This window comes from Oncorhynchus tshawytscha, linkage group LG30 (assembly GCF_018296145.1).
Source record: "Oncorhynchus tshawytscha isolate Ot180627B linkage group LG30, Otsh_v2.0, whole genome shotgun sequence".
Classification (NCBI taxonomy): Eukaryota; Metazoa; Chordata; class Actinopteri; order Salmoniformes; family Salmonidae; genus Oncorhynchus; species Oncorhynchus tshawytscha.
In genome coordinates this window covers 20803670-20826759 of record NC_056458.1, presented here as the reverse complement: position 1 = coordinate 20826759, position 23090 = coordinate 20803670, and the positions used below count along the sequence as shown (strand labels likewise).

General features: G+C 44.0%; 1 protein-coding gene across 1 annotated transcript in view; it reads left to right on the top strand.

Moving 5' to 3' along the window:
• LOC112233389 (autism susceptibility gene 2 protein) overlaps positions 1 to 23090 on the top strand; it is a 461350-nt gene that overhangs the window by 354204 nt on the left and 84056 nt on the right.

Here is a 23090-nt window from a genome sequence, read left to right as displayed (position 1 = left end):
CCCTCTTAACCGCTAGGCAACCTGCTGCCCACAGCTTGAATATTTTATCAGATTAGGCACTGTTCATAAAGTTTTCCAGACTAGTTGTATTGCCATAACAACAAATACTGCATTTATATTCGCTTTGAGCTTTCAATAATTTATGTGATATGTGCCAATGTGCTTGAGTCCAATGCCAAATACTGTTCTACAGTCAGTGCTATTAGCATTATCATCATCATTATTGTTTCACCAGATTAACTGGAGGCTCTCTCTCTCTCTTTAGGCCTTTCTAGTAGTCAGCTAAGCCACGTTAAACAACACAGATGGTGCTCTCTAGTGGCATTCTCAAAATAACATGCTGTTTTAGTTATCACCCCTAAAGGCTTCAAACTTCCCCTCTCTCCTCCATCTCCCTCCCTTGCCCCCCTGTTTGACAGGCTGATGGGAACAGACAATAACCACACGCCAGCTGATGCTTGATCCATGGGTTTGACCCTTGCACCCGGACCACGTTGTTATTGCCTGTTTACATTGTGAAAATTACCAAATGTTTTCAGAGGCCCCTTCCTCGCTAGCAGTCTCCCACGGAATATCTCTCCCGACACCACTCCACCCCTCCCTCCATCCATCCTTTTCAACCTCTCCCTGACCCAGTCTGTAATACCTACATGTTTCAAGCAGACCACAATAGTCCCTGTGCCCAAGAACGCCAAGGTAACCTGTCTAAATGACTATCGCCCCATAGAATTCACATCTGAAGCCATGATATGCTTTGAAAGGCTGGTCATGGCTCACATCAACACCATCATCCCAGACACCCTGCACCCACTCAAATTCCTATACCGCCCCAACAGATCCACAGATCACTCAATCTCTATGGCACTTCACACTGCCCTCTCCCACCTGGACAAGAGGAATACCTACATGAGAATGCTGTTCATTGACTACAGCTCAGTGTTCAACACCATAATGCCCCCCAAGCTCATCACTAAGCTAAGGAGCCTGGGACTGAACACCCTCCTTTGCAACTGAATCCTGGACTTCCTGACTGCTTTGTCCCCTCCTGTACTCCCTGTTCACCCACAACTGCGTAACTGCGTGTGACTCCAACAACACAACGGTGGTAGGCCTGATCATCGACGGCAATAAGACAGCCTATAGGTAGGAGGTCAGTAATGGCCAACGATCTCCAAAAAGTATGTGGACACCTTCTTGTCCAACATCTCATTCCAAAATCATAGGCATTAATATGGAGTTGGTCGTCCCCTTTCCTGCTATAACAGCCTCTTCTGGGAAGGTTTTCTACCAGATGTTGGACCATAGCTGCAGGGACTTGCTTCCATTCAGCCTCGAGCATTAGTGAGGTCGAGCACTGATGTTGGGCGATTAGGCCTGCCTTGCAGTCTGCATTCCAATTCACCCCAAAGAATTTCTATGGGGTTGAGGTCAGGGCTCTGTGCAGGCCTGTCAAGATCTTCCACACCGATCTCGGGAAAAAACTTTGTATGGATCGCACAGGGGCATTGTCATGCTTAATCAGGAAAGGCGCTCCCAAACTGTTGCCACAAAGTTGGAAGCACAGAATCGTCTATAATGACATTGTATGCTGTAGCGTTAAGATTCCCCTTCACTGGAGCTAAGGGGCCTAGCCCGAACCATGAAAAACAGCCCCAGACCATTATTCCTCCTTTACCAAACTGATGTTGCTTCCAGAGGCAGTTTGGAACTTGGTAACAGAGGACAGATGCTTTTTACATGGTATATTATTATATTATATTTTTACATGGTATATGCTCCAGCACTCGGCGGTCCTGTTCTGTGAGCTTGTGTGGCCTACCACTTCGTAGCTGAGCCATTGTTGCTCCTAGAAGTTTCCACTTCACAATGACAGCATTTAAAGTTGACCGGGGCAGCTCTAGCAGGGCAGAAATTTGACAAACTTGATGAAAAGGTGGCATCCTATGACGGTGCCATGTTGAAGGTCACTGAGCTCCTCAGTACGGGCCATTCTACAGCCAATGTTTATCTATAGAGATTTTGTGGCTGTGTGCTTGATTTTATATTCCTGTTATTAACGGGTGTGGCTGAAATAGCCAAATCCACTCATTTGAATGAGTGTCCATATACTTTTGGCAATGTAGTGTATCTACCTCAATTACCTCATAACCCTGCACATTGACTTGGTACTGGCACCCAGTGTATTTATTCCTTGTGTTATTATGTTGCTATTATTTCCATTTTTTTTTCATCTGCTTTGTTGGGAAGGGCCCATAAGTAATCATTTCACTGTTAGTCTACACAAAGCATGTGAATCCATCCAACCCACTTCCCCCAGTTAGGCATATTCTCTGATAAGCATTGAGCTAGTGGCAGTGGAGAAGGAGGAAGTGGGGAGGGAGAGTAAGACTCAGGGATATGCAGTAATGGTATTCCACACATATCCGTGGACATTAGGTGGGGCATCAAGGTGCAAATATGAGCCAGACAGCTCTCATAATGAAAGAATCCAGGCATTATGAAATAAGTGGAAGTGACCAACGAAGAGAGATGCAGCACTCGCTGCTTTGAATTCCAATTAGGTTAGAGAGAAGGGGGGCGAGAGAGAGAGAATGGGATGCCTTCTAATGTCTGTGAAGCTGTTGTGGGGGTGATGTGTGGGAATGGAGGTACTGTATGGGCTTGCAGTAAAGGTCAGTGTGGCTGAGGATTCTAGGTCTTCTGGTTTCTGGGTCTGATGCGAGTCTCACAGTGGCTGATGACACACTGAGGGATGGATGGATGGACGGCTGGATGGATAGAAGGACAGATGTGTGGATGGATGGGTAGAGGTGAACGAGGGGCATGGGGGTCCGCTATGGGAGGAGAGTAAATTATCCCCAGAAGTGAAATCAATTAGGAATGATGGAGGTTGAATGTGAACCTTTATCAATTTAGCTTGACCACCTGAATTTTCATGATGGGCTTTGACTCTTCTCCTTTCTGTATGAGATCAGAGTTAATGGAGATTGTTTTGCACTTAACCGCTCCTCCAAATGTATTATCTGGGCTGTATTCAATAGAAGACACTTCATTGGGGCCTGCAGCCTTGTTGATGGATGAGATTTGTGTGGGGTTTGCAAAAAGAAAAGGCTCATGGGGGTGGGAGGAAGGGGGGCGAGAGGGGAGGGCAGAGGGTTGTCACAGATGTCCGGCCATTTGAAAGAAAATTAAACAAGTACCTCATTACAGAACGCTCCAGTGCTCCCTGGAGGTGGCCACTGAGCCAGCCTTTTTAATGAGCTGGGAACTTAAACGCTGCCAAAGTTTACCCCGGCCATTGCCAGCTCAGTTAGGCCACTGGGAAGTAACAGCCCCTCACTCCCCTGGCCCCCACCTCACCTCTCCACCAGCCTTCCTCTCCCATTCAGGGCCGCTCATCCAGAGGAAAGAGGGAAAGAGGGAGAGTGAGATAGAGAGGCACCATGCTGGTCTCCTCTCTTTCAGCTCTGGAGAAGGGGATAATGCCTTTTTTTGTGCCACGCATCCAGAGGAATTATGTGTGCTAATTTGATTAGGGGGAGATTTGATTAACTGGAAAATGAGGGCTTTGCTTATACTTTCACACGCTTAATTTATCCCTTGCAAAGCAGACGAAACATTGTGTCATGAAACTCTGAAGGCATATGGGAAGCCCATTCAGCAGCTAGATGGTCCTTTCAGACCCAACAATATCAAGGATTGCCATGGTTCATATTGGGATAATCAGCTTAAAGCTTTTTGCCCGGCCGTAGAATACAAATTGTATTTGGCAACGCCAGTGAAAAGGTTGAAATTATAATGAGATTAATATCGTACGGAATTGAGCTAAGGAAAGAAATTGGAAAAATATTTGCTATTTGAATGTTTTTTTTAAATGAAAATAGTTCTTTTTCTTCAAGTTGTTTATGTCTTATTACTTCTGTTGCTAGGTTCATATCATATTTTTTATGATCATATTCATCAGCGATCATCAACTAGATTCAGCCACAGAACGATTTTTGTTGTTGAGCGGATGGTCGGGGGGGGGGGGAATATAATTACAAATAATTTGTAGACTGCAAGTTGACCGCAAGAAGCCCAAACAGATATAATCTTTGACTAAAACATAATCATTTCAAACCTTGCTTACATTTGTTTTTACAAATGCGAAAACAACTATTTTGACAGTTTTGCAAATTTAAAAAAATCAAAAAACATAAATATTTTAGTTACATAAATATTCAGACTTATAAGACTCGAAATTAAAAAGATGAGAGAGGCCTGTAATTTTCATCATAGGTACACTTCAACTATGACAGACAAAATGAGAAAAAAAATATCCAGAAAATCACATTGTAGGATTTTTAATGAATTTATTTGCAAATTATGGTGGAAAATAAGTATTTGGTCAATATAAAAGTTTATCTCAATACTTTGTTATATACCCTTTGTTGGCAATGACAGAGGTCAAACGTTTTCTGTAAGTCTTCACAAGGTTTCCGCACACTGTTGCTGGTATTTTGGCCCATTCCTCCATGCAGATCTCCTCTAGAGCAGTGATGTTTTGGGGCTGTTGCTGGGCAACACGGACTTTCAACTCCCTCCAAAGATTTTCTATGGGGTTGAGATCTGGAGACTGGCTAGGCCACTCCAGGACCTTGAAATGCTTCTTACGAAGCCACTCCTTCGTTGCCCGGGCGGTGTGTTTGGGATCTTTGTCATGCTGAAAGACCCAGCCACGTTTCATCTTCAATGCACTTGCTGATGGAAGGAGGTTTTTACTCAAAATCTCACAATACTTGGCCCCATTCACTCTTTCCTTTACACGGATCAGTCGTCCTGGTCCCTTTGCAGAAAAACAGCCCCAAAGCATGATGTTTCCACCCCCATGCTTCACAGTAGGTATGGTGTTATTTGGATGCAACTCAGCATTCTTTGTCCTCCAAACACAACGAGTTGAGTTTTTACCAAAAAGTTCCATTTTGGTTTCATCTGACCATATGACATTCTCCCAATCTTCTTCTGGATCATCCAAATGCTTTCTAGCAAACTTCAGATGGGCCTGGACATGTACTGGCTTAAGCAGGGGGACACGTCTGGCACTGCAGGATTTGAGTCCCTGGCGGCGTGGTGTGTTACTGGTGGTAGGCTTTGTTACTTTGGTCCCAGCTCTCTGCAGGTCATTCACTAGGTCCCACTGTGTGGTTCTGGGATTTTTGCTCACTGTTCTTGTGATCATTTTGACCCCACGGTGTGAGATCTTTCGTGGAGCCCCAGATCGAGGGAGATTATCAGTGGTCTTGTATGTCTTCCATTTCCTATTAATTGCTCTCACAGTTGATTTCTTCCATCTAAGCTGCTTACCTATTGCAGATTCAGTCTTCCCAGCCTGGTGCAGGTCTACAATTTTGTTTCTGGTGTCCTTTGACAGCTCTTTGGTCTTGGCCATAGTGGAGTTTGGAGTGTGACTGTTTGAGGTTGTGGACAGGTGTCTTTTATGCTGATAACAAGTTCAAACAGGTGCCATTAATACAGGTAACGAGTGGAGGACAGAGGAGCCTCTTAAAGAAGAAGTTTCAGGTCTGTGAGAGCCAGAAATCTTGCTTGTTTGTAGGTGACCAAATACTTATTTTCCACCATAATTTGCAAATAAATTCATTAAAAATCCTACAATGTGATTTTCAGGATTTTTTTTCTAATTTTGTCTGTCATAGATGAAGTGTACCTATGATGAAAATTACAGGCCTCATCTTTTTAAGTGGGAGAACTTGCACAATTGGTGGCTGACTAAATACTTTTTTGCCCCACTTTATAAGGTCCCACAGTTGACAGTGCATGTAGGAGTAAAAACCAAGGCATGAGGTCGAAGAAATTGTCCGTAGAGCTCCAAGACATGATTTTGTCAAGGCACAAATCTGGGGAAGGGTACCAAAAAATGTTTGCAGCATTAAAGGTCCCCAAGAACAGTGTCCTCCATCATTCTTTAATGGAAGAGGTTTGGAACCACCAAGACTCTTCCTAGAGCTGGCAGCCCAGCCAAATTGAGCAATCAGTGGACAAGGGCCTTGGTCAGGGAGGTGACCAAAAACCCGATGGTCACTCTGACAGAGTCCCTCTGTGGATATCGGAGAACCTCCCAGAAGGACAACCATCTCTGCAGCACTCCACCAATCAGGCCTTTATGGTAGAGTGGCCAGTAAAAGGCACATGGCAGCCCACTTGGAGTTTGCCAAAAGACACCTAAAGGACTCTCAGACCATGAGAAACAAGATTCTCTGGTTTGATGAAACCAGAATTGAACTATTTGGCCTGAATGCCAAGTGTCACATCTGGGGGAAACCTGGCATCATCCCTACGGTGAAACATAGTGGTTGCAGCATTATGGTGGTTGCAGATTCATGCTGTGGGGATGTTTTTCAGCGGGAGGGACTGGGAGACTAGTCAGAATCGAGGGTAAGATGAATGGAGCAAAGTACAGAGAGATAGATCATTAATGTAAACCTGCTCCAGAGGGCTACGGACCTCAGACTGGGGTGAAGGTTCACCTTCCAACAGGACACTAAGCACACAGCCAAGACAACACAGGAGTGGCTTCGGGACAAGTCTCTGAATGTCCTTGAGTTTCCCAGCCAGAGCCCGGACTTGAACCCGATAGAACATCTCTAGAGAGACCTAAAATAGTTGTGCAGCAACACTCCCCATTCAACCTGACAGAGCTTGAGAGGATCTGCAGAGGAGACTGGGAGAAACTCCCCAAATACAGGTGTGCCAAGCTTGTAGTGTCATACCCAAGAAGACTCGAGGCTGTAATTGCTGACAAAGGTGCTTCAACAAAGTACTGCCTGTCTTTGCTTTGTCATTAAGGGGCATTGTGTATAAATTGGTGAGGGAAAAAACAAACTATTTAATACATTTTAGTGTAAGACTGTAACGTAACAAACGTGCATAAAGTCAAGGGGTCTGAATACTTTCCGAATTCACTGTTATATATATATATTATATTTATATTTTTGCTCAGAAAACTTGGGGAGCCAAATAAAACCACCTGCGGGCTGCCAGCTGTGGAACCTTGATCTACATGGAATATAGATTTTCCCATATGTTTGTGTTCCATTTATACCTTTTATTTCAAACCCCCATTCAAATCTATTGCTGCTGTCTATAAAACGTGCAATTTATGTACAGTTATTATGTGCATAAATCACAGTTGCATAGTGGTAATGTATCATATTTTAAATCACTTTCACTTGTCTTTCTGATCGTTTTGTATCGCCTGCTATGACCACTGGAACATGCAGCCATGAAGGTCATATTACTGCTCACTGATGATTGCATTTGAATAAAAAGTGAGTTCTTCTAGGAGAGAGAGGGGGATATGGCCGGAGAGAAAGATTGAGATGGAGAGAAGCAGCGAGAGAGAGACTTGATCTTTCTGATCCAGGATCTTGACTTTACCCAGCAGCATGGTGACCATCCCCCCAGTCCAACTGGCCTGCAAAGCCTGTATTTTCAACAAATAGCTGTCCTTTATTTTACACTGGGATTGCCTTCTAATAAGGGATTAACCACCCTCCAACCAGCTCCACCCATCCCTGCCTAAAGCTGCTTTACCCCAAGTCACTCATGAACCACTGTAGACTCCCTTCCTTCTCCTTTAAGAGCCAATGCAACCAACACAATGCCAACGTGAGTGGACTGGCTGATTTGTTTTTGTCACCTGTCCCGATGCCAAGGAAAAGGAAGCTTCAAATTGGGACATTCTAGGAGCCAAGGATTCATTAAAAAAAATAGTTGAGATGAGAAGGACGGACGAGGCGGAGGATGGAGAGATGGAGAGAGAAGTGTGGAGAGAGACCGAGACAGATGAGCTGTCTCCTGTTGGACTCCCTTCCATCTCCCCCATCTGTTCACCACAGTTTTAATTAAATCTACTGAGATGAGGATTTTTTCCTCTTTTTCTATCCCCCCCAGCTGTCTCTCTCTCTCTCTCTGTTTTTCTCTCTCCCTCCCTCCCTTTCTCCCTCTCTAAACTGGACTGCAGTAGGTCTGTGCAGTTCTAATGTCCATTCATCTCACCACCTCACTGCCAGTTGCTAATGAGAGCAAGCCAGGGTGACACGGCGCTGCTTGCCAGCCATCATGAGCTGTTAATGAGGAGGATTCTAGGAAGTCCCTGGTCCAACAACCTCCCCAATCCGCTTCGCTTCGCTACACACACACACATACAAACTCAGACTTAAAAAACATACACACATACATACTGTAGACAATACACACACACACAAACACATAGAAAACGTACACACACACACACACTATACACTCACACGTTCAGATGCACAAACACTGTCTATAAAGAGATGCAAACCACCTTGAAAATCACACTCTCTCTGACACCTACAGATACACACATGTACAGTGCCTTCTGAAAGTATTCAGACCACTTTACTTGATCCACATTTTGTTACGTTACAGCCATTTTCAAAAAACAAAAATAAATAAATAAATGCTGTCATCAATCTACACACAATACCTCACAATGACAAAGCAAGAGTCAAAGCAACAGATTTTCAGAAATGTTTGAAAATGTATTACAAATATAAAACAGAAATACCTTATTTACATAAGTATTCAGACCCTTTGCTATTAGACTCGAAATTGAATTCAGGTGCATCCTGTTTCCATTGATCATCCTTGAGATGTTTCTACAACTTGATTGGAGTCCACCTGTGGTAAATTCAATTGATTGGACATGATTTGGAAAGGCACATATCTGTTTCTATAGGGTCCCACAGTTGACAGTGCATGTCATAGCAAAAACCAAACCATGAGGTTGTAGTAATTGTCCGTAGAGCTCCGAGACAGGATTGTGTCGAGGCACAGATCTGGGTAAGGGTACCAAAACATTTCTGCAGCATTGAAGGTCCCCAAGAACACAGTGGCCTCCATAATTTTTAAATGGAAGAAGTTTGGAACCTCCAAGACTCTTCATAGAGCTGGTCGTACAACCAAACTGAGCAATCGGTGGAGAAGGGCCATGTTCAGGGAGGTGACCAAGAACCGGATGCTCACGCTGACAGAGCTCTAGAGTTCCTCTGTGGAGATTGGAGAACCTTCTAGAAGGGCAACCATCTCTGCAGCACTCCACCAAACAGGTCTTTATGGTAGAGTGACCAGACGGAAGCCACTCCTCAGTAAAAGGCACATGTAAAGGCACCTAAAGGACTCTCAGATCATGAGAAACACGGTTCTCTGGTCTGATGAAACCAAGACTGATCTCTTTTGTCTGAATGCCAAGCGTCACATCTGGAAGAAACCTAGCAACATCCCTACGGTGAAGCATGGTGGTGGCAGCATTATGCTGTAGGGTTGTTTTTCAGCGGCAGGACTGGGAGACTAGTCAGGATCAAGGGAAAGATGAAAATAGAAAAGTACAGCGCGATCCTTAATGAAAACCTGCTCCAGAGCGCTCAGGACCTCACACTGGAGCAAAGGTTCACCTTCCACCTTCCAACAGCACACAGCCAAGACAACGCAGGAGTGGCTTCTCTAGAGAGACCTGAAAACACCTGTGCAGCGACGCTACCCATCCAACCTGACAGAGCTTGTGAGGATCTGCAGAGAAGAATGGGAGAAACTCCCCAAAAACAGGTGTGCCAAACTTGTAACATCATACCCCAGAAGACAAGAAGAGTCTGTAATCACTGGCAAAGGTTCTTCAACAAATTGCTGAGTTAATAATTATGTAAATATCACATTTCAGTTTTTTAAATGCAAACATTTCTAAAAGCCTGTTTTTGCTTTGTCATTATGGGGTATTGTGTGGAGATTGATGAGGGGGAAAAACAATTGAATCCATTTTAGACAAAGGCTGTAAAGTAACAAAATGTGGATAAAGTCAAGGGTCTGAATACTTTCCGAATGCACTGTACATACCTCTGAGCATTCAACAAAAACCACACATACTGAACAACTCGCTGTTTAAAACAACTCAGCACATGCTCTCCCTCCACTGTTTGTCAGGACTGGATCACTTTGTCGAGCCCAGATAGCTGTCTGTCTGTCATACAATGTCAGACTTAACGTTTCCCTTGGTGATCTGCTGACACAAACGTTTTCATTTTGTGGCAGAAGCCCATGATTTGGTCGCACCAGAATTTTGTTGTGGCATAATGCAATGATCGTCTTATAAAGTCATTTACAGTGCTTTATTGAAAAGAATAGACTAGGCCTAACTGGGATGGTATGATGTCCAAGCAGGAATGCATGATTCTAATCATTTTGATGTATTTTGTCTTCTGTTATCGCCTTGAGGAGACTAAAGCACATCTCCCATTTGTTTCCCATAGCTATCTAGCCAGGTGATGAATCTGTCTCGTTCAGTAGCAGCTCCCTCTCCCCTTCACCCCTCTCATTGTCTCTGTATAGTCTATATTTCTCTTTCAGTTCTAGAGTAGCTTCTCTTCTTGTCTCCAACTCCCTCTGTATCTCTTCTCATTTCCTTTGTCCTACTTGTTCCTCTCTCTTTTCTCTTATTTTCTTTCCCTTGGCTTCACCCCCTCAACCCTCCACCTCTTCTCGCTCTCTATCTCTCTCTCTTTCTCCTTCTCTCAATTTCAATTTTAATTTAAGGGGCTTAATTGGCATGGGAAACATATGTTAACATTGTCACTGGTTGCCCTTTTCTTGTTGCAACAGGTCTCTCTCTCTCTCTCTCTCTCTCTCTCTCTCTCTCTCTCTCTCTCTCTCTCTCTCTCTCTCTCTCTCTCTTAAAGAGAGTTGCCACTTAGCTGTGAAGCTGTATCGCTTCATTTGCACAGAGGGTAAGTGTGGCAACGCTCAGAGCAGTGTGTAAATTGTTAAACAGCTTGCAGTGCACTGAGGCTGAGCAGATAGAGGTTTTAGTTGGCGACACCTCGGGTTAAAACAGCGGTGCTCACCTCTTGAGCTGTGACCACACTTCTCACAGGAAGTGACAAAGTTGACACTCTGATGCCATTCTAGGTGTCGCACATCACTGCATTTAAGGTGTTTGTGCGTGCGTGTGCAAGTGTGTGTGTGTTTAAAGTAAGAGCACATTAACACAATTTCTAAGCAGAGTGGCAAATCGTTTTTTTCACTTGTATAGTAGGTAGTAGATGAACTTCTATTTACACAAAAGAGCTATAGACATTCCTGTTATTTGTTTTGAATGCTGCTCATTATCTTTCTTCTTAGCTTCTCTTCGATTGAATTGTATTGCATTCCTGTCATAGCTGTAGAGTCAGTGTGTGGTGTCGATGACGCTCCCAGTGTGCTGATTAATATTGAGAGTGTTGGGACAGAGGGAAGGAGAGACACATCATGGCAGAGTGACAATAAAACAAGTGTTTTCATCATTACACAGACAGACAGCAGCCCCTGGGCAAACAGAAGACATGCAAACATCTCACACACACACACACACACACACACACACACGTCATTCACAGACAACATAGTGAATAGTAGTTTTTACTGTATAAACTCCACTCTCACCACGCTCATGCAAATGAGAATTGTTCCTCTGCTGCATAATTATGTTCTCAACACACAGAAGAGCACGGTTGTTTGTTTTAAAACGCACTGACAAGGTATGTGGCGCGTACTCTGTTTTTGATTCTGGATTCAGACAACTTTTCTGGAAGGGGATAAGGAGATGGTGATGATATGCACTGTGTATGGTGAGGTGTTGGGAGTTGAAATGGAAGCCCTGGGTGTCAAGGGCTCTGGTTAAAAGCAGTGCATATCATAGAGAATAGCGTGCCATTTGGGACACAGACTAGTAGTCTAACCACAGCGCCTTGCTAAAATACAGGGCCTGCCTCATATGTGTTCATCTACCTGGAAGACAGTGTAGTGTTTATGTGGAAATCTCTGTCTGTGTGTTAAGATCAGACTCATTTCTCCAGTTGGCTTGTCCTCTGAAAATGGTTGGTTGTGTTGTTGAGTAAAGAGGAAAGATCAATTTGGTGTTTTATTCTCTAGCTGGAGAGGTTTTCCATGGATACAGGCATGGCCTTGCCAAGGCTTTTATTCTGTCTCTCTTTCAAAAGCTAATACAGCCATGTTGAAAGAGGCAATGATACGCCTGAGAGAGAAAGATGTGAGGACTCTTAAACACAGACATCTTCAGTGCTATTTACACAAACATCTTTAGTGCTATTTACACAAACATCTTTAGTGCTATTTACACAAACATCTTTAGTGCTATTTAGTCACATTATGGGTTGTTTTTCTCCTCAGGATGATTTCCTATTGCCCTGGTGAAAAAGGGAGAGAGAGACAGAGAGAGACAGAGGGAACAGAGGAGACATTACATTTGTAATAGTAATTTACTCAGAGGATGAAAATTAAGAGGCTTTTTTGATCCAAGATCTATTGTCGTTTAGTTTCTCTCATTTAAGAGAGTGAAACAATCTTCAAAGCTAAAAGGCTGAGATGTCTTATTTACTTCTTACTTACTGTATATGTGTCTTAGAAAAAGGAGTAAGCAAAACATTCACAATGTAAACATTTTACTTTTTGCCCGGGGCTGCCATTTTCTCTGGGAAATGTATTTCCACTTTTTTTAATGTATTTTTTTTTAAGTTTGAAAGTTCAAAAGGCATTTAAAGTTGATATAGCACAAAACGCTTTCTGTTCAGATCTCCTAGGTCTTCTTCTTTTGACGGGCTTCTTTTCACCTTAAAGCAGTTTTTCAGAAGTCTACTTTTCAAAGTGGATCATTGACAGCAGCAGCGGCAGTGGCATGAACCCCAAACCCCCCCATTACCATGACACTGTCTTCAAAGCTGCCTCACGTCTAAAGGAGCTCAGCCCCAAAGCTCTTGTGTAGCGTCTGGACCCGGCGCTCAAATTCCTTTTACACCCCCATTGAAAATCATTGATTCTTTAGTCGATTGTTCTAGTCTAGTCATCGGGAAAAGCCTGTGCCTGTTCTGTCAGAGCGAGACCAACTGTGTGTGTGTGTGTGTGTGTGTGTGTGTGTGTGTGTGTGTGTGTGTGTGTGTGTGTGTGTGTGTGTGTGTGTGTGTGTGTGTGTGTGTGTGTGTGTGTGTGTGTGTGTGTGTGTGTGTGTGTGTGTGTGTGTGTGTGTGTGTACCTCAGTATAGTAAATGAGTCCCAGCTAGATTTAGTGAGGGGTTTTACTAGCAGGCTAAGGCTGAGCCCACAGCATAGCCAGAACAGGTTGGGTTTCAAAGGGCTTATGGGGGAATTAGACGGGTCTTTGGAGTTTGAGCGTAGCCTAATTCCTGGTGACCTTTCCCTGGCTCTGGGTTGACTTTTTGCGGTGATCAGCCAGCCAGCGCTATAACAAGCTTTTTCTGTCTGTGTGGCTGGGGATTACTGTGAAACAGCAGTGCCCTCCCATCGCCTCCCCTCGCCTTGCCTCCACTCACAGGGAGCCATCTGTGGATGAGCGAGAGAGAGAAAGAGACAGAGAGAGGGAAGCAAAGAGCTTTTGAGGAAGGGAGAAAATAGGCGTTAGCCTGAAGGGGCATTGTCACGCCTGTCTGTGTGTTAGTAAGGATTCTGTGGCTGTCAGAGCTCCTTTTGTGTAACATTGGGATGTTTTGTACTGCCATCTAGAACTGCCAGGCTTTGACAACCTTTCCAGCCTGGTATTCAAGAGCATTCAAGGTCATCTGAACCTGTTTGGCTCTTTCTTCTTTTAGTAGCTGCCTTGGATTTTCTTTTGATCTTTTATTTTACTCTCTGCAAAGGGGGAAGGATTATTGGTGCTGTTGGAGTCAGCTTAGTGGTTATCTACTGTAGGTGAGTCTTCTTCTTTAACCACTCGTTTGTCTCATCTTCAGAGGTCCGTGATGTTGATAAAAGCCGTAGTTGGTACCTTGGAGTTACTAACTTTCTTCTAGGTACAGAAACTTCTGTGTGTATGTGTCTTCAAAATAAATGTTTCTACCGTTGCCATTTTTCTTTTGCATTAAAAGCAAAGGTAAGTCAGCATTGTTTACTGGCTATGGTTTAAATCTCTAGGTATATCTTACATCCTATTTAAAGTGGATTAGCAGTGGAGTAAGTAATGAATGCCATATGTTATAGTGATATGATGATCTATAATTATATTGACCTTACAACCCCACTCACGGTAAGTACATGGCTATTTATTACCTGGTTGGGGATCTCTACTCCACCACACCTGCGGATAGAATACATGATCTCTGTTTGTATTAATTGCTCTAGTAACAATGCGATTCACAAGGTAAATTACACAAATGTAGGTTGAGCTGAGAAGAAGAAACTAAAATGCAGTGTTTTTATTTTTTATTTGTTTGTTCAAAACGAAAGTAGTCTGACTACATGGAGTTGAGTCTCAAGATGTCTCAAGGCATTTGCCTAGACGTAATAATTTATAAAGGAAAGTGAGATGTGTGATCCAGATCCAACATCGGGGCTTAGTAAAGAGAGAGACAGAGACGTACCGACTGAGAGGTACGGCATTGCTGGCTTAATTGCCTGTGCAGGACAGAGGTGTCTTTCATTGGTCCTTGGCACAGGCACTCTCTCTCTGGGGTAGCCAGGGAGGGAGGGAGGCGGTCCTGTTCATTCCTCTCTGTGCCTGCTGCCATGTGTGATGCACTGGGCCCTGTATGGCTATGTCTGGGGGGCAGGCCCCCAGTTCCCGCTTTGCCCCCCAGGCAGCCCGGTGTGTGTTTTTAAGAGATCTACACTGAGGTGTGAGTGGAGGAGCCTGGGGCCACGTTACATCATAATGCAGGAGCCTGGGACCGCGCTACATCATAATGCAGGAGGTGTCTGGGGGCCTCTCCACTCCACTTCTCTATTTCTCTCCTCTCCTCCTCTCCCCTCTTTCCGCTCCACTGCATTATCATAAAAACTGATTTAGAGCTGATTGATGCAAATGGCCCTCTGTTCTTTTCTATCATTAACAGCCCTTTCTCCACAGCCACAGGCACCTATTAAAGCTGTCATTTACGGTGACTCATTAAAGAGAAGCGCTGGGCTATGGGAGGGATGGAGAGAGATCGGGGGAGGGGAAGGAGAGGGCAATTTCTTCTTCCTGAAAAGTGTTGTCTGTTGAAAATACCTGCCTGAAAAGTGTTGTCTGTTGAAAATACCTGCCTGAAAAGTGTTGTCTGTTGAAAATACCTGCCTGAAAAGTGTTGGCTGTTGAAAATACCTGCCTGAAAAGTGTTGGCTGTTGAAAATACCTGCCTGAAAAGTGTTGTCTGTTGAAAATGCCTGCCTGAAAAGTGTTGGCTGTTGAAAATACCTGCCTGAAAAGTGTTGGCTGTTGAAAATGCCTGCCTGAAAAGTGTTGGCTGTTGAAAATGCCTGCCTGAAAAGTGTTGGCTGTTGAAAATGCCTGCCTGAAAAGTGTTGTCTGTTGAAAATGCATGCCTGAAAAGCAACACTATACTTGGCAGCAGAGTGGTTTTTTTGCCCATGTTTTTCCTCTAACACAGACATGCTTTCTAGAAAGTTCTTCTCACCTCTACACCAGTTACTGCTACCTCTACTTCAACTGCCACGTATAGTAGTAGTGGTGGATACCGTGTTTAAAGTCAAAGTAGCAGTGGTGTCGTTTGTGATTAAAAAAAATATATGTGGCATTATTTACCTTATATGAAAATTTCACAGCACAGTTCATGAGGACGTCAAGTGCACTACAAGTATTTACCAGTTTTACAGTGTGCTTCCATGACAGAGATAGTAGATATGATGCACAGGGTATAAATCCAATATGATGTTGTTTTTTTTGGCTGTTGGCCATACATTTTGAACTGTGCTCTGAAAGAAAGTAAACCACAGAAGAAGAAAACAACAACAGCAACCCTCAAACTCTAAAGTGTGTCTGCAGCCCTCCCCTCCCCACCACTCCTGGCAAACAGATTACAGCTCCTGTGGTGTGTGTGCGTGTGTGTGTGTGTGTGTGTGCGCGCGCGTGTGCGCGTGTGTTGCGGGGACCCGAGCTCCTTTAATGGGGAGCCACAGTGCTATTATTGCTGCTGCAGGGGGCTCCATGGAGCTCCAGCTGAGCCTCCTCCTGCCTCCTCCAGGGGACTCAAACAGAGAGCCTCTCTGTGGCCTGGAGGGCCTATAGGGGCCCGTGGGGACCAGTGCTAATGGCCTGGGGAGCCCCATGTCTTTTGTGCTCAGCGGGTGCCTCCCTCTTCCTTCTCCACACCCTTAATCCCCAGCATGATCCAGTCCTCCTGTGATCACATGCTGGAAAGAAAACATCGTCAGGGGGTTGGTGGGGGGTGTGGAAGTAGTGGGGGGAGCCTGGAGCTGACTGGATGAGGATGACGGTTGGAGGGATAAGGGGGAGATCTGTCTTCTCAGTTTCCAGGGGGCACCACGGCACTAAGCTCCAATCAGAGGGGTCTATCGATCAACATAATTCTGCAGCCAACGTTTCCTGCACTGACTGATATGTAATACCCTTCCCAGAGCGTCTGTGCATCCCCCATGCAGCTCCCTGTGTGTGAAGAGCTGATACAGAGGTTAACCCTTTTCTGCCCCTGTGTCCACTGGGTGATCTCAGGGTAATGGCTATGGCCCCTTCACTACATGATCTAGGCCCCCAATTTTCCCACTCAAGTGCATCCAAGATCATTTTTCCACATTCTAGAGAACAGAAAGAGAGTGTTAAAAATATGGATTTTACTGGCTTGCTGTGGGGGACTGATTGACAGGCTCTCAGGGGCCAGGCTGTAGTGTTTGGCTTTTGACCTATGACCTCAGGGCTCTGTTAGGGTAGCTGGGCACCATGACGTTCCTCTCTCTCGCTCTATCTTTCTCTCTGTCTCTTTCTCTCTCTGTCTCTGTCTCTCCTTTATCTCTCTCTCACTCTCTGTGTCTCTCCCCCCTCCTCTCTGTCTCTATGTCACTCTCTTCCTCTAGCTCTCTCTCTGGACACATGAAGAGTAGAGTCAGTCTGCTCTGCTCCATGGGAGGCCTGAGTGTTGCGTGGAAACAAGTATCCTCTAGTGAGATACATTATGAGCACCAAATAAAACACATTAATTACTAGCCCAAGGCAAACATGCACAAATATCGAACAGGAAATTACTAGTGATTTAAAGGCTTTTCAACACTGTGTTCAATCAAATTTTTATCAATCAAATGTATTTACAAAGACCTTTTAACATCAGCAGATATCACAAAGTGCTTATATAGAAACCCAGCCTAAAACCCCAAACAGCAAGCAATGCAGATGTAGAAGCACGGTGGCTAGGAAAAACTCCCTAGAAAGCCAGGAACCTAGGAATAAACCTAGAGAGAAACCAGGCTTTGAGGGGTGGCCAGTCCTCTTCTGGCTGTACCAGGTGGAGATTATAAGAGTACATGGCCATTAAGGCCAGATTGTTCATCAACATGTTCCAACGTTCATAGGTGACCAGCACGGTCAAATAATAATCACAGCGGTTGTAGAGGGTGCAACAGGTCAGCACCTCAGGAGTAAAAGTCAGTTGGCTTTTCATAGCCGAGCTTTCAGAGGTCGAGACAGCAGGTGCGGTAGAGAGAGCGAGAGAGCGAGAGAGAGAGAGAGAGAGAGAGAGAGAGAGAGGGAGAGTTGAAAACAGCAGGTCTGGGACAAGGTAGCACTTCCAGTGAACAGGTCAGGGTTTCTTAGCAGGGCTGCAGAACAGTTGAAACTGGAGCAGTAGCACGACCAGGTGGACTGGGGACAGCCAGGAGTCATCAGGCCAGGTAGTCCTGAGGCATGGTCTTAGGGCTCAGCTTGTCCCAGATGGGAGAGAGAGAGTTAGAGGGAGCATACTTAAATTCACACTTAGTGTTCTTACAGTAGACTTCCAGGATGGATGGTATTATTTCCTGTATTTTATATAGTCTACACTGTGCATGGCGTATAGTGTGTGAGTCAGCAGACTAACAGGTTCAAGATCACCTGTGGAGTTAAGCTCAGAACCTACTTAGTGCTCCTACTGCGAGGAAAATGATTAGACACAACACAATACAACACTGAGACACCATGCTGGACATGCTTTTCAACAGCAAATAACACCGGAGCCTCCTTCTGAGACGTATTCCAACACCAGTCTGAAACCTGTGCTTATTGCCCATTACATCAACTTTTATTTTATGACAAATGTTGCCGTAATTGGCTTTTTACGAAGAGTACTTTGTAACACACATACATGCACCACTCCAATACTGTCTATCGGGGGAGACTTTCAAAGAAAATATATATTTTTTGTCCTCGTCCTCCTCCCTCACTCCCAGGGTAGTTTAATGAGAGACCAGCACCTGGACAGGCACTGAAGAGAGTGGGGGTGCCAGGGGCCTGATCAGTGATCAGACCTAGCGTAACGGATGAGGATACCACTCCCTATACCCTGGATTATACCACATCAAGTGATACCACCATGGCAGCCTAATCTGTCCCCTGCTAACTAATCATTCATCAAGGTGCCCATGCAGCTCACAATGGCATCATTAGTCTCCAGCGGGCCTTGCCTGTGGGTCTGGAGGTGGGCCCACTTCACAGGGAAGAGACTGGCTGCAGGGCTGCAGCCAAGATCGAGGGGAGGGGCTCTCAGGGGAGACTCCTGGATCTAGGGCTGAAGGGCTGCAACTCCAAAGGGAGGGGCTGGCAGGGTCATTATGACTACAGCTCCCCTGTCCCAGAGGAGTGCTCAGGAATACATTACTATGGCCACAGCCCTCTGGCGTAATATGATTGGACAGGAGGGAGCAGCGGGAAGCAGCACCACGCCTCCACCCCTCTGTCCCTCTGCCCCTCCACCTCTCCCAGAGGACATGTGTAGCCTGTGTTCAGCCCCTTATCTCCTCCCCGCATTAAAATACATTATTGCACCTCGGGGGCACGTGCACAAATCTTCTATTCCTTTGTGTGCATTCACCTCCCTAACCTATCTTATCCAGCCATAAGGCATAGATCATAAACCAGGCTCCTGAATTATTCCAAGCAGGATATTGTTTTTAAGTTAATAAACACGGTAGCTGATCTTGTAAAACTTTGTTTATTGGCTTTCAGAGCCCAATTTGCCTTGTGCGCCTGGCTTAGTGTAAGACTGTAAATCCCTAGCTAAAATACACAAGCCTCAGGAGGTAATGTGCTTCTTAACCTCAGCCTGCATCGTCTGATAAGACTAGAGCTCTTTGTTGTGTCTTGGAGAAGAGATGGAGAAGAGCCAAAGGCTGTTAAACTATGCTTACCCTCCGCGTTGGTAATCAGAAGGTTACGTCATCATGCACAGGGTATTAAGACAAGGAAAACAGTCTCTTTAGGCCACCTGCCGATCAAGGTTCCCAATATAAAACAAAAATGGGGAATCATGATCGGCTTCCCACCTAATTGGCAATTTTTTGGAATCCTCCCATCAGAGTGCAAATATTGCTCTTCCAAAATATTTTGGAAACCATGGCGACTGTTTTTGATCTGAAAAATCAACTCCCATGTTGGAGTGAAATGTTGCTATTCACATCTCATATGTTGTTTTACTACAATATTTGATAATGAAATGTTAATACATACATTCTGTGTTCAGTTTGCAATGTTTAACCTCTAATGACTCCCCATCCCGCATGAGGGAGCGTAATCATCGCCTGACACTAATTAGCATAACGCAACGGACATAAATATTCCTAGAAAATATTCCTATTCATGAAAATCACAAATGAAATATATTGAGACACAGCTTAGCCTTTTGTTAATCACCCTGTCATCTCAGATTTTCAAATTATGCTTTACAGCCAAAGCTAGACAAGCATTTGTGTAAGTTTATCGATAGCCTAGCATAGCATTTGTCCAGCTAGCAGCAGGTAACTTGGTCACGGAAATCAGAAAAGCAATCAAATTAAATCGTTTACCTTTGATGAGCTTCGGATGTTTTCACTCACGAGACTCCCAGTTAGAAAGCAAATGTTGCTTTTTTCCAAAAAGAAAATTTTTTGTAGGCGAAATAGCTCCGTTTGTTCTTCACGTTTGGCTGAGAAATCACCCGGAAATTGCAGTCATATTCCAAATTAGCTCCATAATATCGACAGAAACATGGCAAACGTTGTTTATAATCAATCCTCAAGGTGTTTTTCAAATATCTATTCGATAATATATCCATCGGGAATATTAGTTTTTCATTAGGATCGATTGGAGTAATGGCTACCTCTGTATTTTACGCGAGAATCTTTCTGGGAGCGTCAGGTGACCACTTGCGCAATGTAGCCGCTTACGGGTATTCTTCAACATAAATGCGTAAAACTACGTCACAATGCTGTAGACACCTTCGGGAATACAGAGAAAGAGTAATCTGGTTGATAGCCCAATCACTGCTCAATAGGGATGCATTGGAACACAGCGCTTTCAAAACACGAGGCACTTCCGGCTTCCGCCTGCAACATCAGTTCTGTTATACTCACAGACAATATTTGTACAGTTTTTACAGTGTTTTCTATCCTAAGCTGTCAATTATATGCATATTCTAGCATCTTGTCCAGACAAAATATCCCGTTTATTACGGGAACGTTTTTTTTTCCAAAAATGAAAATACTGCCCCCTAGTCACAACAGGTTCTACCGAACTGAAAGCCATGCTAAGTCAATGGGACAAACAGGCTAATTCGCTAGCTAGCTAGCCATACAGATTTTACATTTAGTTTTTTGTTTTAGGCTGTATGCTTAATTGTCTGACTAGTTGGATGAATATCATTTACACTTCCTAGATTAGAATTAAGGATAACTAAATCTAGTTATCCTTATGTCTGCATTGCCATTGACTTGACTGGCAGTAGGTTGAGTGGATGCCCAGGGCAGGGGCAACACCTCTTTGTTGCAACACCTCTTTGTTTGTTAGCTGCTAAATTCCAGTAGCCTATAGATGTGGCAGTCGACATGCAACAAACAACAAGCTATAGATATGAGTGAAAACATGGGGAAATTTAGTTTTAAGTTGATACAGTTGAAGTCGGAAGTTTACATACACTTAGGTTGAAGTCATTAAAACTCGTTTTTCAACCACTCTACAAATTTCTTGTTATCAAACTATAGTTTTGGCAAGTCGGTTAGGACATATACTTAGTGCATCACACAAGTAATTTTTCCAACACTTGTTTAGAGACAGATTACTTCACTTATAATTCACTGTATCACAATTCCAGTGGGTCAGAAGTTTACATACACTAAGTTGACTGTGCCTTTAAACAGCTTGGAAAATTCCAGAAAATGATGTCATGGCTTTAGAAGCTTCTGATTGACATCATTTGAGTCAATTGGAGATGTACCTGTGTATGTATTTCAAGGCCTACCTTCAAACTCGGTGCCTCTTTGCTTGACATCATGGTAAAATCAAAAGAAATCAGCCAAGACCTCAGAAAAAAATTGTAGACCTCCACAAGTCTGGTTCATCCTTGGGAACAATTTCCAAATGCCTGAAGGTACCACGTTCATCTGTACAAACAATAGTATGCAAGTATAAACACCATGGGACCACGCAGCCGTCACACCACTCAGGAAGGAGAGGCGTTCTGTCTCCTAGAGATGAACGTACTTTGGTGCGAAAAGTGCAAATCAATCCCAGAACAACAGCAAAGGACCTTGTGAAGATGCTGGAGGAAACAGGTACAAAAGTATCTATATCCACAGTAAAAACGAGTCCTATATCGACATAACCTGAAAAGCCACTCAGCAAGGAAGAAGCCACTGCTCCAAAACATTAAAAAAAGCCAGACTACGGTTTGCAACTGCACATGGGGACGAAGATCGTACTTTTTGAAGAAATGTCCTCTGGTCTAATGAAAAAAAATAGAAGTGTTTGGCCATAATGACCATCGTTATGTTTGGAGTAAAAAGGGGGATGCTTGCAAGTCGAAGAACACCATCCCAACCGTGAAGCACTGGGGGGGGGAGCATCATGCTGTGGGGGTGCTTTGCTGCAGGAGAGACTGGTGCACTTCACAAAATAGATGGCATCATGAGGAATGAAAATTATGTGGATATATTGAAGCAACATCTCTAGACATCAGTCAGGAAGTTAAAGCTTGGTCGCAAATGGGTCTTCCAAATGGACAATGACCACAAGCATACTTCCGAAGTTGTGGCAAAATGGCTTAAGGACAGGGCTTTGGAGTGGCCATCACAAAGCCCTGACCTCAATCCTATAGAACATTTGTGGGCAGAACTGAAAGCATGTACGAGCATGAGCAAGTAGGCCTCCGAACCTGACTCAGTTACACCAGCTCTGTCAGGAGGAATGGGCCAAAATTCACCCAACTTATTGTGGGAAGTTTGTGGAAAGTTACCCAAAATGCTACCAAATACTAATTGAGTGTGTCGTGTCTTTGGCTATGCCTGGATTAAGTGATATGACATGCTATTCTATAAAATAATTTATCTGTAATTAATATTACCTGATTAAGCTAATCAGGTGAATGTAATTAACTAGAAAGTCAGGGCACCACGAAAGAATGTTTATCGAGCTGTTATCTTCCGAATAAACTCTTAAAGACCTAGTAATCTTTTACATCAGCAGCAGTCAATATTTAATCGTCACCTTATTTCGTCTCATCTGAAAGTTGTAAATTCTTCACGAACCCTGGCTAACAAGTTGAATCAGAAATACAAAATGTGGTTTAATTATTTATTTACTAAATACCTAAATAATCACACAGAATTACATATACACAGAATGTATCATACATTGATTACAAATGATGTCATAAAGGAAAATGTCCCTAGCGGACGGAACAGATGAGTACTTTGTAACACAGCTGTGTAACAGCTGGTTACACAAAGAAAGGGGATTGGGTTTTGAATGAAAGAGCAGGAAGACTGAGGAACAAAGACATTTTGTGTCTCTATCGGGCCGTAGGCAGCTACGCTATCGTAAATACATTATCTTATGCATTCTAAATAACCCCCCATTTGAAAAAGGAAAATGCAATAAAAATTTACTCTGAGCTGCGCTTCGGTAGATTGGTCGTAGATAGACGGCCAGGTTGGTCCAGCATGGATCTCTGGTCCTGTGAAGAATGTCTAGTGGTGAACTGGAGCGTGGTAGAATGGATACTCTGTCCATCCTCTCCTAGCCCATGTTTGGCGGGCAGAGAGGGTATCACTTCTTT